The sequence below is a fragment of the Falco biarmicus genome, chromosome Z (genome assembly GCF_023638135.1).
Source record: "Falco biarmicus isolate bFalBia1 chromosome Z, bFalBia1.pri, whole genome shotgun sequence".
Taxonomy (NCBI): Eukaryota; Metazoa; Chordata; class Aves; order Falconiformes; family Falconidae; genus Falco; species Falco biarmicus.
In genome coordinates this window covers 18,444,664-18,461,803 of record NC_079311.1, presented here as the reverse complement: position 1 = coordinate 18,461,803, position 17,140 = coordinate 18,444,664, and the positions used below count along the sequence as shown (strand labels likewise).

The 17,140-nt window shown below is 40.6% G+C and overlaps 1 protein-coding gene across 7 annotated transcripts in view; it reads left to right on the top strand.

The window, feature by feature from the left end:
- The window catches only part of SEMA6A (semaphorin 6A), a 126,447-nt gene that overhangs the window by 88,200 nt on the left and 21,107 nt on the right, over positions 1-17,140 (top strand). The window lies entirely within an intron of this gene.

The following is a 17,140-nucleotide window of genomic DNA, read 5'->3' as shown; positions in this document are numbered from 1 at the left end:
CCAGAAGGTTGGGACTTAGGTGTCATTTCACAGGGTTCAGCCCTGTGCTGAAGCACGCTTGGGTTTAATAAAAATGACAGCCCTGTCCCTTGGCCTTCAGTCCTCCTTTGCTATACATACAGAGAATTAGGCAGAGAATTGCCTAAATTTGCCACTTGAACATGCTTAGAGGAGAAGCTTTTCTCATATGTAAGGATGGGGGTGCCCTCTCATTCCATCTTGGCCCTCCATTGTTCTTCCAGCTCCTTTCAGTCTGTGTCTCAAAGAGGTTAAAATGGTTCCTTTGTAAATAGGGGACTTAGGTTCAAATAGCTCCACTGTCTAGAGAGATCTGAGTCCTTGTTATTCTTCTCCAGGGTGTTCTTAGATCACTTCTTTCAATCTCTTCTCTGTTGAAGATGTTTCACTCTTTGTGGACTAATTAAGTAGTCAGTGGGCCAGAAGGACAATGGGTATGGGCAAAACTCGCTGAGTGGTTAGGGGACTCACCAGGGGCAGGAACACACATGAGCTTCAGTCCTTTCTGCTATGAATACTTGATATAAAACACTTAAAATATTAATTGAAATGTGGATTCCAGTCTCTATTGTTCATGCATTTTACATGAAAAACTCATTAGACAAAAGCATCAGCTGTTCCTGAGAAGCTACTGGCATGCCAGACCTGCTGCTTTGCAGTGTCTGCCCAAACTAGTAGGTTAATAAATCGTATTCCTTCCCCTCCATCTGACCCAGTGAATCTTGAATTCTCTGCATTGGCCATGGAGACTTTCAACTTTCAGCAAGGGGTGATGAGCACGTTAACATCACAGAACAGTCTTCAGCAGAGCTGCACAAACAGCTGGCAGCAGTCTGGACCCAGACTGAATTTGGTGCCTGTTACTCACAACAACCCCAGATACACAGTGCCTCCCACAGCCCTGGGATATACTGGATTTCTCACTGAACTGCCTGGGATTGACCTCTAAGAGCCTTCACGGTTTCTAGCCATGAAGGCAGTGGGCGTCACCTGGCTGGCCCAGCAGAGACAAAGCCTGAAGCACTTTTCCAGCTGAGGAGGCTGGTCAAATTAGGCAGGAGATGCAGTAAAATTTCCTGAGATGCCATGGCAAATATTAATCTAGTAGCCTTGGCTTTTAGGCTTGATGGCAGGAAATGGAATATGGAGATTGAATTCCCTCAGGCAGAGGATGCAGACTTGTCTCCCACCTCCCAGCAATCAGCTTTTCCTATAAAAAAGGAAAAACTGCCATTTTCTCCTCTTTCTTCAACTGGGTTTTAGAATTGGCCCCTGTTTGAACATTTTTTTTTCAGGGCTTGATCCTGTAGACATTCGGGGAAAATAACTGGAAATCTAAAGCATAAAAGGTGAATTTCTAGAGCCTGATCAGGCTTACATGTGAGTTAAGCATGGGGTTCCTCTGCACCCTGCAGACCTGTGGGCTGCTGAGCCTTGGCAGAGGAGGAATTTCAGGCAGCTGCAATACTCGAACTCAAACCCTGAACTTAGGGTGCAAGGAACTGAGGGTGCTGAAGGTGAAAACTCAGATTCCTAATTCCTATTTAAGCTCAGTTTGAGATATCATCCTCATTTTTTTAGTTCCTCAGCCCTTGCTTTTCTGCTGTAGAAGGGCAATTCAGAAAAAGTGATTTCTGGGTATCACTTATGTAGAGGAGGCAAGGCAGATAAACCTGCATGCCCTTCTAAACATGGCATGTGATTTGCCTAGCACTCATGTTTCCTCTCAGGAGTAAATCAGTGGTAATACTGACAGTCAAAAAATAAGGCTTTTTTCTTTTTCTGTCTAGTCTGTTAGTAACACCTGGTATTCAAAATGCTTCAGGTGAGAGGACATTTCTTAGAAAATCCAGTGTTCCTGCTTCTGAGAGTAAGTGGCATCTTTCTCCCCTCCACCCTGAGAGGAGGGGATATCATTAAGCAGATTTGATGAGGAAGTAAGGAAGGAAGAGACTCTTGAACCCAGCTCTTCTGCTGGCGTCAGACAGAGGAGCAGTGTCAGAAACCACTGATAGTGGAAGATCTGGCCCTTTATGTACCTGGAGGAATGCAGAGAGGTATATGCATTTTAATGGCACTATTTGTTATGTGTGGGTCCCTACTTCACAAATGTTTTGTGAAGCAATGCTTAATAGATGGAAAGCTAGCTCTTAAAAGCATCTTGTATGCCAGTGGCAGCTTTCAGAAGAGCATGCAGTGAAAATATTAATAAATGTATAGCTGTTGGTTTATAATAATTTTCACTTCAATTCACCGACTGATGAGGTGGCTTACATTCTATAGTTCCCTCCCCAGGGAGTGAGGTTACCAAAGAGTCTTATTAGCACTTGACAGAGTCATTTAAATATCATGTATTCTTTGGTGCGTAATTATGAATATTGACAAAGCTGGAAGCAGTCTACATGCAATCAAAACAATGGCGGCAGAGGTGACCGCATGGTTGTTTACCATTACCATCTACTTGTGTGTTGTTACTCCTTGCCTTGCCCAGTCAGAGCCAGTTGTCTCCAAAATTAATATTGATTTGTTGTTTTAAAAGGGCAAAGGAAAGAGTTCTTACACAAAATTAAATCAGAAAATATTACGTGTACTATCCTTTTATCAAGGTTTTGTTTTCACTTTTGCTGTGATTTCTTTTACTTTCACACATTCACAATGAAAAAATACTCTTTTTTTTTTTTAACATTTTCTCTTTGTTTTGCAAGGTGCTTTGTGTTCTTCATTGGTTGTGTCTAATCCTTTGGACAGTGTTTTCTTTCTTTTCCTGTGCTCACAAATGGCTTCTTACTGATTGTACTAACTGTACAGAATCCACTTGCTGCTTTCTTTTCTGTAACACGGGTGCTTTGATGATGTCACATCCATCCATATGCTTCACTTTTAATTCAGTGCAGGCATCTTGGGGAATATCTGTGGGGGCGTGAAGAGGGGGTTCTTTAAAAGGGTTGACTCATGGGAATGTGACATTTGTGTGCCACAGCTTTAGTAGCTAAATATACTCTGGGATTGTTGTTTCTGAGCTACATCACATTTCTTGCCAAGATGAAAATGTGTAGTGCAACCCATAGAGTGGGAACTATGCGTTGCCATCCCACTGGCATTTTCATTTTGGCCATTAAGGAATCTGTTGTTCCTACTGAGGAACAAAAAAGCCAGCTCTGATTGGGCAAACTGCACCCCTTTCCTCTTCTCCTCCATATCCTCTCCAGGGAAAAAAAAAAAAAAAAAAAGCAAACCAAAAAAAACCCAAAACCCAAACAAACAAAACGATGTTCTAGAGTATGTTTACGTTTTGTTTCCTTTCTTGCTGTGTTTTAGTGTTAATTTAATTGTGTGTTTCTCACCTTTGTTGAAACAGTTTCCCTAACCTTGCCGTCTAACCTTCCCCCCTGCTGCCATTGTACTTGGTCTTCCTCCCTCTGCAGTCATGAAGTTCCTCCTGTGGAGCGCTCCAAGGCTTTACCCTCTACACCCCAGTAGTGCTGTAGCGCTGTGTCTCTGTAGTCATCCTACTAACGAAAGGGCAAGGAGACACCACTGGTAGAGAGGCATATGTGAAGAAAACAGTGTTTTTCTTCAGGAGCAGCTGGCCCTGGCCCTTGGCCCTGCACCTCATTACCCTGCTGCCCTTCTCTACTGCCTCCTGTCCTTCCTGCCTCCCTTCAGAAATGCCTCATGCTTTTAAAGTCCTGGATTCATTAGCGCAAATGCAGCCCACTGCTCTGTTTTCTCACTCGCTCCCTAAATGCCTGGAGCCTGCCTTTTAATCACAGTTTTGATAAATTGGTTGCAAATCCAGCTTAAAGTTTCATGGTTCTGCTGCAGCTTCTCCACAGCATTCAGGTGGATGTGGCTGAGCTGAGCACGGAATGACAAAAGTGTAGTGTTGCTGTTAGCAGGCTTGATGTTTGTGTTCTTACTTGTCTCAACACTCATTAAGTGAAGATTGTGACGCGGTATCTCCTTTCCTTAACAAGCCTTTTGTCAATATCCATGTAACGATGGTAAAAAGCTGATGGTAAAAAGAAGTGGGATGTGATGGACACAGTTTACAGAGTTAAGAATTGCTGGTGTATTTGGGTGTCAAGAATATTCCTGTAGATACAGTATGTGGTAGCACCTATTATTTATAGATTGTAGAATCTATATTATTATTAATAACTGCAGCCCTGCCTTTGGTACAGAATTAGACATCATTAGCAACAGCCAACTCCTCTATTTGGAGAAGGCTGTACTATTGAGGAGTCCAAGGGTTGTTCATTTCAAAACCTGACTCTAGAAGATATTTCATATTGTACATAAGTGGCAGTGCTACTAAATTTTTCTGATTATCGCTACTTGAAAGGTTTGCCAAATGCTGACAATGCTAGTCTCCGGAGAGTCTGCGAGTGTTCAGGCAGGTTGTGCTGCAGTGAGACAGAATTGTATGAAACTTCAGGTACAGTTGTGATAAAGAATGTAAAGTGCTGATTTAACAAGATACTTTACAAGTAGACATGAAATGAGAGGAAAAAAATCTGGCAAAGAAAACATTCAGACTCTTTTTTGCATAAATTAAACAACTGGTGTTCAGCATGGGAGGGCTCAGTTTTGCACCAGGAAGTACATTTGCAGAGTAGGTTTTCACACAAAAATATTGCTATATGCTAATATGTGCGAGGATCTAAAAGATTCAAAGTGTTTTTTATCTGAGGAAGCCGGGAGAAGTTGTTACTATCTTGCTGGCATTATGTAATAATTCAGAAGAGGATATATAGAGTGGAACAAAATTTGTCAGAACTTATCTTTTGAATTAGTGTTTGCAGGTCTAAGGGAGAGGGCTTGAACTTTCAAGGTGAAGCAAATACTCTGTATTTGATCTGTATCATCATCCTGGCACTGTCAGAAGGAACTGGCTGATCCTAAAAAAAGTGTTAGGCTAATGGGAGAAGTAATTGTACAATAGTCAGTTCTGCCTGGATAGGGTTTGGGCAGAGATGTAAATTCCAAACATGTACCTGGGAGGAAGCTACACAAACATTTCTATTCTTTCCTGTCTCAAATTGTTATACACACAAATGTAAAGCAGATTGCAAGTACTTCACAGTTCACTAACGATTTCAAGTGTTGAGGAACAATGAAGATCCAATTGGACCAGATCATTCACTTACTATACTTTCAAGACTTTTGCCTACTATCTAGTAAATGAGTGTTGTGAGAAAGACAGCAGGGCATTTACCCTGACTCTGTCTATGATTGTGTGGCATTTGGCTGAGATTTGATATGAGAGGTGTGGTTACTTGGATCTGTAATGCTTCACAAAGGGATTTCACCTACACAAGACAAGATTATATGGGACTTAGTCCATTTAAACTTTTATAGCTAACACGTCTAGATTAAAATTTACTTACTTTTCCCATTAGGAGTTAAGCAGAGGTTGGTTGGATGAGTGTATGCTAAACAAAGCCCTACAGATTTTTTTCTAAAATGTTCTTAGGTAAATTAGCATCAGCTTACTGTAAATATCATGGGGTGGGGTGTGTGTGCTTATTTACATTTGTCACATATACTAGCTACTTGAGTGAAATACTAAAAAAAAAAATATTTTTTTTAAACAACCAACCAACCCTGTATTTGTTTAGAGTGGCTCTAATGAGCAACTTGTCCAGCAACTGAATGTCTCAGACACTAATCATGGCATACTTGCTGTGAAGCACTATTTTAGCTCTGTATCAGATGAATACCAGAAAGTCATTGTTAGCAGTTAAATGGGACCAAATTTCTCAGCAGTTTTTAATAGCCAGATACCTGTGTCACCAGACTAGGCTAGTAACTAGCAAACATGGCAGAATATTAATAACCTCACCATGCCAGTGTTGCTGGTATCCTGTGACATGCACCTGCGGGCTGTGCAGTCAGGATTAAAGGGACACATCAGACTTGTCCAGAGGAATGACACTGATTTTTCTTCCGTTCTGTCTTGTGTGTACAAGCTGTCTACTTGCAGGCCTAGAGACAGCTAATCATCTCAGATTGCATCCTCAAGTTCAAACACTGGCAGTAGAAAACTAGGTGCTAATTAATAAAATGGAAATTATATATAAAACTGATGAAAGAAGAATGCTGGAAGGATGTTTCTGACATCAGACTTTATTCAACTTGTTTTCATTATGTTTTTGTAAGCTTCTATGAGAACAAGAGCAAAGAGACAGAGAGGAGACAAGGCATGCAGAAAAGATGACAGAAACCAAGTCCCTGGGCAGAGCCACATCCTTAAACTAATTTTAATCAAACGTGGGGATTGTAATGGAATACAGTGCAGTGATTTAGTGTGTATTCTCTGTGACTAAGTCTTCATTTCAAACCTTATGTAAAAAAGCCTCAGCTCATTTAGTCACAGATTTTCTTTAGTAACCTTCTGAAAAGTTAAGAGGAAGAGCAGTTTTCACTGCAAAAGATGGGTAAGGATGAGGAAATCAAAATAATGGAGGGGGTATATTCTAACATATACCAGCTGCCTATGCCACACCTAAAGATATGCCTATACTTCAGCCCTGGCACTAACTTAAAATTTTCAGAAATCAAAATGTTTCTATGTTTCACTAACAGTATGGATTTCGGCTTTAACTAGCAGAAATGGAAATGTGAGTAACATGATTAGAACCAAGAGCCATTTGCCATTTAATAGCCAAAAAAAAATAATCATTACTAATAGAAGAGGTTGTGTCCATGTGCAACCCCTGGTTATGAAAACTATCAACAGAGCTTTTCTGTCCTCAGAAAAGTAGTGGATCCTACAAATACAAGAAGGGTTAAGTTTAAAATAGAGCTCATCAAATGTCAAACATGGCTGCAGGAAACAGCAGGTATCCTTGACCTGTAATTGTCCACCTGCATAGATTTAAAGCCAGGCTATCCATTTCCAGGCTGCAATGAGCAATAGAAGCTTGTCTTACTAAACCAGGGAAAAACTGTCATTGCCCCAGGACCTTGGTCTGCTTTTTCAATAGAAGAGGCCACATCTAATTTGTCAAAGCAGCTGCTGAGCGTTCAGGGCATTAGAGCTATTGTGTGATGGACTAGATTCCCAGCTGCATTCATCCACAGTCACCCGGTGAGGACAGCTCGGTGGAGGAGCACAGGCTGCCTCGTGCTCTTGTTTGACCCATGTAGCACTGACATATTTATCAAGAACTAGGAATTCCCTGTAGGGTATGCTGGCCCCACAGGGCTACTACTCTGTCTGGAAATAGCAAAGTCTAATTGGTGGACAGGATGTTAAGTAACACCCAGTTTCTTTTTTTTGGCATTTATATTGAGTATAGGGAGATGTGGTGCTGTACAAAGATGCTGAATTGGGAGGGCAACCTAGCCCTTTTAAATAAGAGATTTCTGAAACTGCTTTGAAATCTGAAGGGATTTAAGAGCAGAAAGCCTAGTAGCTGGAAGACTCTTAAAGTGCCTTTTGGTGTTAATGCCAGTGTACAATTAAAATGTCAATATGCTGTTAAAGATATTTGAATAATTCATTTTTCTCATATAGGATGTGCCTAGTTTCAATAATTGTATTAATTAATACGCGAGATGTCCTGTAGTAATTTTACAACAACCTAAACATTGGCAGTCCTGGTTCAGAGCACTTTTAATATGATCTGTGGACTGTGAACTGTTTAATTACATGCCTCTGTACAAAACACCATCTACATTCTTCTTATATAGATAACATTTTAGCAAATGGTATCAACATCCCCTTCAATATGTAGGAAGGATCCTGACTGTCTCTTTTCCTTTTTTTCTTTGTTTTCTTTAAGACTGTAAAAAAGGCAAGCTTAATTCTTTATATCAGGATGGCTTTTTGCTTACTGATTAACAGCATGCAGTTAATTAAAAACAGAAAAACCTGGAGAGGGCATAATTTAGATTTTGCCATGTTAATTTCATTGAACATTAAATACAGATAACAAATGCCATCATGTTTGGGAAGTAGTTGTTCCTATGAATAGCCTTAGTTTAGTCAGGTGTTTAGGCAGGTGTTACTTCAAGCTCTTTAATAGTCATTTAGTGAGACACTATAGTCTCTGGTGTCCAATTACTGTTGCTATGACTTTTGCTAGATTTTAATCACGTGTTCCAAGATTTTCTGTAGCTGAGAAAGAGGATAGGGAAAAATAATGTTGTTGTTCTCATGTTAAAAAAAAAAAAAAAAAAAAAAAAAGAGTCTTAAGGGCATTATATTGAGTTTTGAAGCAGATAGTCCAATTTTACCATTATGTCAAAAATGTGCATCCTGACATCCCTGTGAGGGAAGAAAGAGCTTCACTGGCCAAGCTATAAGTTTTTGAAAAATCTCAGTCCCTCATGCCCGGAAGACACTTGTCACAGTTAGGCAACTAAATACACAGACAACTGTGTGTACATTGAGCATTGGTGCTGTGACTGATAAGCACGTTAGCCACCAGCTGATAGTCTTGACAGCTTTCCATGCCCCAGCAGAGCAGCATAAGTCAAGAGTCCCTGCTGAAGTAGATTTTAACAGCTCCATTGGCATTAGAAGAGCTTAGGGCAGTTTGTAGAGAAGTTGATCACGAAGCATTAAGAGACATTTCTGGCAGAGCTGTACAATACAGCAAACATTTGGAAATGGCTAGCAGCACATTCGTCACCAACTTGATATTGGCTGGGAAGAATACCTGTAATACTCTGAAACAGTGAGTCCCAGTGGATAGCCTCCAGAGCAGTTCCAGCCTCCCATGTCTATCAAAGTGGTTAGCCCTGGATATTAAACTCTAGTTCTCCCACCAGCAGCCGAAGATTGCTATCTACTATGAAATAAAATCTCAGATGAAGGTACAGCTTGATAGCATTGTCACAACTGGACATAAACTAGACAGTTCTTTCATATGCCCAACAAGAATTTTTTTTAATTGGAAAATAACACCAGCTGCATGCTGTCAATAATACGCCATCTTGTTCATGCTCAATCCCATCTTACCCACAATTGCTACAGAATATAAAAGAACAGCTGTTAAAAAAAAAAGGGGGGGGGGGGGGGGGGTTGGGGAGCAGGCACATTTTTGAAGCCCTACAAAGCTACTGTTATTCTCTATCATGTTCTTGTAGAAAGAAACGGAGTGGGGGTTTTGGAGAGCCTGAAAGATCTGCAATTACTAAACACAAACAGTACCAGCACAGACAGGGAATATAACTGTTCACAGAAACACCTCCTGAACAGCAGCACACTGAAGCTTTCATTAAAATAATTCCAAGTCTTTTGAGAAGCACATATTTTCCAGGTGTTTCCTTATTCTTGAAATCATAAAACTACAATGAGTTCCTGTTTGGAAGCAAGCAGGGTGAGTGAGACAGAAGCCATAACGCTGAGTAAACAGTGCTGCTTGTTTTTAAAGAAGCTAACAGAAGTGGTCTTGTCGTGTGGTGCAGAAAAGGCCGTTGCTAGTTTCTTTGAGCCTGTGGTCAGCACTGGAGAAATTTAATTCCTGCCACCAGCTTATAGCTCCCATCAAACTGTTCAACAATTCTCTGTGTGTATTCGTGACTGAATGAGTCCCAATCAGGGGCTCTCAAAGGAGGGCACAGAGCAGGAGTGCCCTCTGTCCCTTCTGTCTGCTCTCCCCACTGAACCTCTTCCATTCACCACAGAGCCTGCCCAGAGGTTGGGGCAATCACAGCTCATAATAAAGAACATAAAGAGCACTGCTTTTTTTGCAGATAGCGTTCAGCTTTATCTCTACAAAACACTAGTCTCTATTCAGTGTCTTAAAGAGGTCTTACAGTCCTGCAGCACTTTATATACTTTTTGTTTAAATGTGACCAAACTACAGACAGTGCCCTGAGGCACTCGTCCAGTAAGACCAATTAATTTTCCATACCCAGGGGGATTTGTGTATCTCAGTGTGCAGTCCTTAATCATTGAACTAAATTACTAATATCAAACCAGCAGCTACTTTCGTATACCCAGCATCAAGACCTGGAGAGACAATACAGTTTATCTCTGCTTGCTCATGGCAAGATGACTTGATAACATCAGCTGTGCTTCCCTGAAAGGTTGGGTCTCACCTACACTGTGTTTAGAAAGGAGGAGAGAGAATAAATTTATATCACTGAGAGAAAAGAGATTGTGATAAAATTTGTTAGGGTCCCAATGCTAGGAAAAAATGAGGCTTTAACCTCTCACATGGAAGTTTGTAAATCTCTAGATCAGTAAACATATCTTGAGAACTAGTCTACAGATACAAAAAAGCCAGTCATGTTCCTTGTCACAACAGCTACTTTCATGTTGATTAACTAGCTGTGCAAGCTGCCTGGTTTATCTGCAGCAGTGCAAAATACTGGCTTAAAGAAAGAGCCTGAGCAGAAACTGAACAAACACTACAGAAAAATCCGGAAACTTGGGGTTTGGTCCAGTACCAGAAATGAGTGGAAGGCTGGGGGAGTTGCTGTATTCCAGAAACATGCTGTTTGTGAGACGTGCGATAAAGCAAATACACAGGTACATTTGCCTGGCCTGCCACTGGACAGTCAAAGAGGATGTCTGGATGGGCTTTGAATGTATGTTGGAGAAGACACTGGTTTGCACATACTGCTGTGGTTAGATTGCTGCTGGCCCCAGGGCAGCTTTCTTGGAGCTGGGACAGGTACATGCTTGTCAGAGTATATCCTCTGAGATGAAGCTACAGTTTCACCTTACCCAGGGAAACAGACTGGCCATAGTAATCACTGAGCATGTTAATTGCACAGATAGGAAATACCAGTGCATCAAAGCACAAGTGTACATGCAGTGCCTGCAAGGTGGGGAGGTGATAAAAAAAGTTAGGTAAGAAAATGCAGAGAACTATAAATCTGACAGTCAGAAAAAAATGCATGAAAGAAGCCATCACTGAAGATAAAAAATGAAGTAAGTGAGAGAGAAATCATAGCCACATCAGGACAAGAAGTCCATCAGGGAAACGCTCAGGTTGTGGCTGGAGTAAGTATGCTTGCTTTACTGGAGATACTGTGGATTCAAATGAATGTAGCTGAGTGGAAAGGCGGCTTCTGGTATTTATACTGGAAGAGTAATGAGGTACAGAAAAAGAACCGGCAGTAAAATTAGTCTTGCTGACTGTTATGGCCAGTGTTTCAAACTCATTGCAATTCCTCAGTCACTTAATGTATTCAAAGGCAGTTGATGGTATGGGACTGCAATACAGAGGGAAATGATAAACCTAACATGAGATGTGTATAAGCTGTTTGTTGCCTACAGCACCAGCCCTGCAAATATTTCTAGAAAAAGCAGTCTTGTCTTTACTGATCACTGGGGGCATGTTTTAATTCTTAAATCCAGGTCTTTTGACTACACCTGCAGTGTTCATGAGTGTAGAAATGAAGAGTTAATCCACTGTGTTTGCTTTCTGTCACAGAATATATGGTGCTGGTGTTTTAATTAAAGAAGAGTTTTTAGCCTTCCTCTATGTAAGAGCAGACCTAACATGGGCTCCAGCCATGTTCCTAATGTGCACCAGCAACCCAGCTGTGTGCAGAAACACTATCACTAAGAAATACATTCTTTGTGCACAAGTAAACATCCTTGGCTTGGTCACATAGTTGTTCAACAGTTAAATAATCATTTCCAGGGATCTCAAGGAATAGGATATATAGGGTACAGTCGTACTATTTAAATGTCATGGATATTTAACAGATGGCTCCTTTGTTAGTTCAGCTGTGATGTGGTCAGTTGCACTAGTAGCTCAAAACTAGCATTTCCATTTTTGTGTCTTTAAAGATCAGAGCTGATGAAGAAACAATTTTTTCTTTTAGGTCATATGCAGTGTTTGAAATTTAACCCCAGTTCTTCCATAAGGCTGCTTTGAGCTTCAGCCGGCTAAGCAGATCTGCTTATGTTGATACTCAGCAAACTTCGGTTTTCCCTGTTGTGCGCAAAGGCCATAGTTCAAAACAGGCTGTAAAAAAGCAGAGGAAAAGCCACAGAATTTCTCAGTGACAGCTTCTCTTTCCTTGACACTGTTCATAAAAACTGCTTCCAGAAAGGCACTGGGCTGCCCAGAATACATAATGCCCACAGCAGGGGAAGAAAAAAAAAAAGAAACAAAGAAACACCCAGCATTTGTTCTGTGCCATCAGAGGAGCTCCATGCAGGCAATGGGAACTGTGAAGATGAGAGAATCACTTTGCAGGCTACAACAACTTCTCTGGAGCCCTGAATTCATGCATATTCAGCCAAACATATGTAAATCTGGTTTAACCCAGCTGTGAAAGATCCCCTGAAGTAAACTAATAAAGAGCAGCTGGATATGTTTAAGCTCATCCCAGGCATAGTAGAAAGGTCCCAGAATGTGCACTGAGCTTTTTTTACGTCAGTAGAGGAAATGCAGCAGACTTTAAAGGAAACTTGTGTTTTAAGATGCAAAGCAGCAGAAAGTTTTCTTCTGCCGTGACAAGCTACAAAAGAATTAATTTTCCTTGACATTTGGACTTTCTACGTCTCATTTTAACTACTGTGAATGCCTGTTTTACTTTTTTGAAGGACCTTCTATTTTTGCTTATTCCCCAACACACAGAGGCATCTAAAATTATTGCTTACTAGGAAAGCTTGAGAGGTAAATGAAAGTACTTAAATCAGGAAAGTTCTAAATGATTAGCAACTGCATACCACCTGCCAGTGGAAGAAAGGTTATCGAGTGCTTTCTAGTGCAAGAGCTGGCCTTGAGCCTAGCCTCTGGGACAAATAAAATTGGGCTGGCTTCAGGACTGTAATGATTTTCATCATTATATTATAGATCAGGAGGCTGTGTATCTCAAACCTTCTCCCATGCCTGCAAACTTAATAAACTGGTTTATTTACAGAGATACAGCTTAGAAGCAATACAATTAAAAAAGCTCTAAGAGCTTGCTATTCCAGTCTTTTTCAGATCTGTCTCCCCTTTGTTTTAGTGGGGGTGGGAGTTGTCTAAGCATGAATTTGCTAGTTCAGATCTTGTAATTTCCATCTGTAATGATCCCTTTCAAAAAAAAGAGCTGCTTTTTTCTAATTTCTCAAAATTCCTGAGTGTGGCCATGGTGTAGGTTTTGTATGGCCACTGTGGTATGCAGAAGAACTTGATTGCAGGCTCATAATCAAACTAAAACCAGATAACTGAAATCCACTATGAAAATATTACTACAACACTCATGGGTTATCTCGTGGACATGGTGGAGTCATTTCTCTCACCTTTCTTACTTATCTAACTTAAAAAAACACAAGAATGAAAGTTTTCTGTATTCCCATTGAGAGCAAAGCCACCTGTTGATCTCCGGTCTTTTAGTAAGTTACAATGATCTTTTTTCTGTAGTCATGTTGACAGTCATTCATCAGAAGTGGAAAGAAGTGATATCATTTTGACCAGCTGAAAGGAGAAATAAAACCACCCTTAGAGATCAATAGATAAACCTATCCTGGAGGGATTGCTTCTGAAATAGGTCTGATTAAGGGCCAGCCCCCGCCCTGACACAGGCTACTATGGCTGATCTGATTGTTTAGATCCTCTTCAAGGCTTTGTTACATGTTACCTCAGGCACATTATGTATTGATTTTCTTTTCCTAATTTTTAAGTACGATTTCTCCTCATACCTCCAGTGATCCTCAGGCCTCTTGTAAGTGAAGTTTTTTTCTTTACCAGATTCATTCTTCTCTCCAAGCACATGCATCTGCTTTTTGTTGGCTGGATATCTCAGACTGCTAGCTTGGGCAACTGGCTTTGAGAACCATGGGGTGGAATCTGGGGAGAGATGGATTGCTCTCCTCAGCACAGTCATTCAAATCAACAATCCAGCTGTACTGCGAAGGGAGGGCAAAAAAGCATTTGCCAGCAGCTTTAACTATGAATGTTTGAGCTCTTTTTTTTCTAGCTGGTGACACGGAGAAAAACAGATACTGGGTAGAATTGCACTGAGTCAGCAGCACAGGTCCTTGTGGACAGAAGGAAGATGAAGGAGAAAGCTTACTTTTTTCATCAAAGCCCCTCCAATAAAAGGGCAAACATCACATCATCGGGATTATAAAGTGGTTGGTTATGTCAAACCTTGAAATGATTCTTTCAAGAAAAATTAGAGAGACAATCTCAGAAATGCATGGTAGACTCTGGTCGCTCCTCAGTTTGCTGTCACTTTAAATCTGGGTGTCCAGTCTAAATTAGTCTGATTTTTTTTGTTTGTTCCTACTACTGCTGGCTATAAAGGAGGAAGAAAGCTTGTTAATACCTGCAGGGATTTTCCAGGCTGAAATAGTATTTTAGCAGCATGAGACTGCCTGTAAACAGAGTTCTAACACTTGAAGACACGTTGAAAACTTTTTCAGTGGTATTTTTAAAAGATATTCAAAAGCCCATAAAAACTTCCATTCATAATGAGTCTATACCAGCACTTCTTGCAAGTCTAAGCAGGAGGAGATGTACGTCTGACAGAGAAGCTCGCACTGAAGAATGAAATTAACTGCAAGATTTTCCCCTTAAATAACAACAGCAAAGAAATCATTGTGCCTTTCTGGAACAATGACTTGTTCTGTGGAAAGTCTCAAGTGATTTTGTAGATACTGGAGATAGAAGTGGGCTCATTCCCATTTAGCTAGAAAGTGAAGTTTAAGACACCAGTGACACTCACTCCCTGACTGCTGTTAATGTGTGGTCTAGACTTAAATATTACCTTATTCCCTGATAGTTATTACTGCACTTACCTGCCAAAACATCATTCTTCATTTCACGCTTCTGTGTTTCAGTTTTTTTGTGTGCCACTATTTTGGGTTATTAGTTTACCATCTGTTGCAGGCAGCTTTGGAAAGTGACAGCTCCCTGCAGAGGTGATCACAGAGCATCTTTGGTGCACTTGGCATGTGGTCATCTTGTTGTCCAGTGTACGCCTCTCACAGCCATAATTCATTCCTGGGACAGAGTTGTCTTTGCCTCCACGCCACAGCTAACTGTAGTGCTCAGGCTGAAAGGTGTTATTTTTGGTGACAGCTAACTAGGTTATTTGCACATGGGAACTTGTAGTTAGGGGACCAGGTATTGCTGTCTGCCTCATGAATTATTTTCACTGAATTGGGCTTGGTTATGAAAGAAGGGAGCACCTGGACTGTTGTATCACTAAACCAGCCTCACATTAAGCTATTCAAACTGGGAAGTCATTTGCTGTTTGGTTTCATTCATCAAGCAGTTGGGAGGGTTATAAGGTAGAATTTGAGTTTGTGCTCACTGGAACTGTATGCCAGAACCTAGACTCAGAGGAATGTAATGGTGAGGCTTTTCTTGATGTTATGCCATCCCTGTCCCTGATCACAGGTGAGACAAAGGAATTTAGGCTTCATCATGGGACGTTTCTTTTTATCCTGTACATGCTAAAAGGACACAGCTTTTACTGGGCCTCTGGAGCTGAGGTCTCCTTTCTGCAGATGTCTGTTCATTGCTGTTCTCCTGAGACAGACTCCTTTCTTCAGATCTCTTCCCCAGTAGACCTTTGATCAGTACTTTTCAGCTGCAGCTTTTCAGCAGGTTTTAGCTCACTTTCATTTGTTTCTGAGAAGGTTAGTCAAAAGACTTTACAGAAGTCAAAGGGTATCATGCTTAATGTTTCCCAATAAAAAGTAAGCCATTTATCCTGTCAAGAAAGGAAGTTTGTCAGATTTAATGTAGTTTATTCTTGGGAAACTTGCTTTGGCCTTTTTTTTTTAAAGTTACTTCATCATCCTTTGAATGCCTGTGAAATTGATTGTTTCATCACTTGTTTTAGTGTCATTCCCATTCTGCAAATTGTGCTGGCAGGTCCGTCTTTTGTTAGGTCCTCCCTTTGGCTCATCTTAAAGGCAGGTGATATGCTTGTCCTTTTCTAGAGCTCTTGGGGCTCATACTTCCTCCAGTGTTCTCCAAGATACTCCACAGTGACTAGAAATAGCTTTGGCTAGCTCCTTTAGCAGTCAGGGATGAATTCCTTTAGAGAATTTGAAAGCATCTACATTACCTAAATATTTCTAGCTCTTCCTTCTGTCACGGTTGACACATGCCTTGGATTTGTTAAATTTCTGATCACAGATCAGAGTGGGGATTTTTGCTGAAAAGTAAAGCAGGAAAAGGAGTAAATGCTTCAGTCTCCATGTCTTTGCTTATCTGTCCTCCTTTACTGAAGTTTGTTGTACTGATACTTGTTATTCTTACTCAGTTATGCTCATGCCATGTATTCTTTGGAATGATGAAATCTATTCCTTTGTAAATATTTCATCCTAATTACATTTCTGCCCTTGGAAGTTCTTTCCTATTAGAATTAGAAGGAGCAGAACATGCCCAGAATAAGTTCATCAGCTTTTTCCTAAAATAATACTTTCAGCACTGTGCACATCTTGCTTTTAAACTTGTTTTTTAGCAGATATAGAGGTAGTCAGTCCTAACCCTTAACAAAATACTTTTGTAAATTGGTGAAAAGAATGAGCCTTACCACCTTCCTGCTTATGATGATCTAGTATCCAGTAGATACAGTAGATCCTTGTAACACCTCATTTTCTTTTCTCTCTTATTTTCACCCAAAGACATTCAACAAGTCTGCTTCTCACATTCTCCAGAACTTCAGAAAGATTATATGTATTATTGACATAAAATGTAATGGCTCATTGCTTTCCCCCCCCCCTACCTTTAGTGAACAAGCAGGATCAATACTCTACTCATGTGATTTATCTAAGCACTAGCTTATTTCAGAATTGAAACATTTTGAAGGTTTGGAAACATTTTTCTTAATGTCTTCTTAACCACCCAGCCAACCAATACTGTGTACCTTACCTGCAAGCTCTGCTGGAAGAAAGAATCAATTATATAGTAGAATAATACAATACCATACCACGTCTTCTCTCTCATTAGATGAGTAAGAAAAGGTGATTTTTCATGTTCCAGACTACTACTGTACAGAGCATACTGACTGAGAAAATGAATGGTGATGTTAGGAGGTGCAGACAAAAGGACATGGGATGAAATTACAGAAAGTTAGTGGAGGAGGAAGGATCAGGTTGTCTACAGGAATCAGAATGGCCATGAAAAGTGGAGGATATCAGGTGACTAGCCTGGCTGGTTTAGTAGCCGGAAACGACAGTACATCACACATGGGAAGA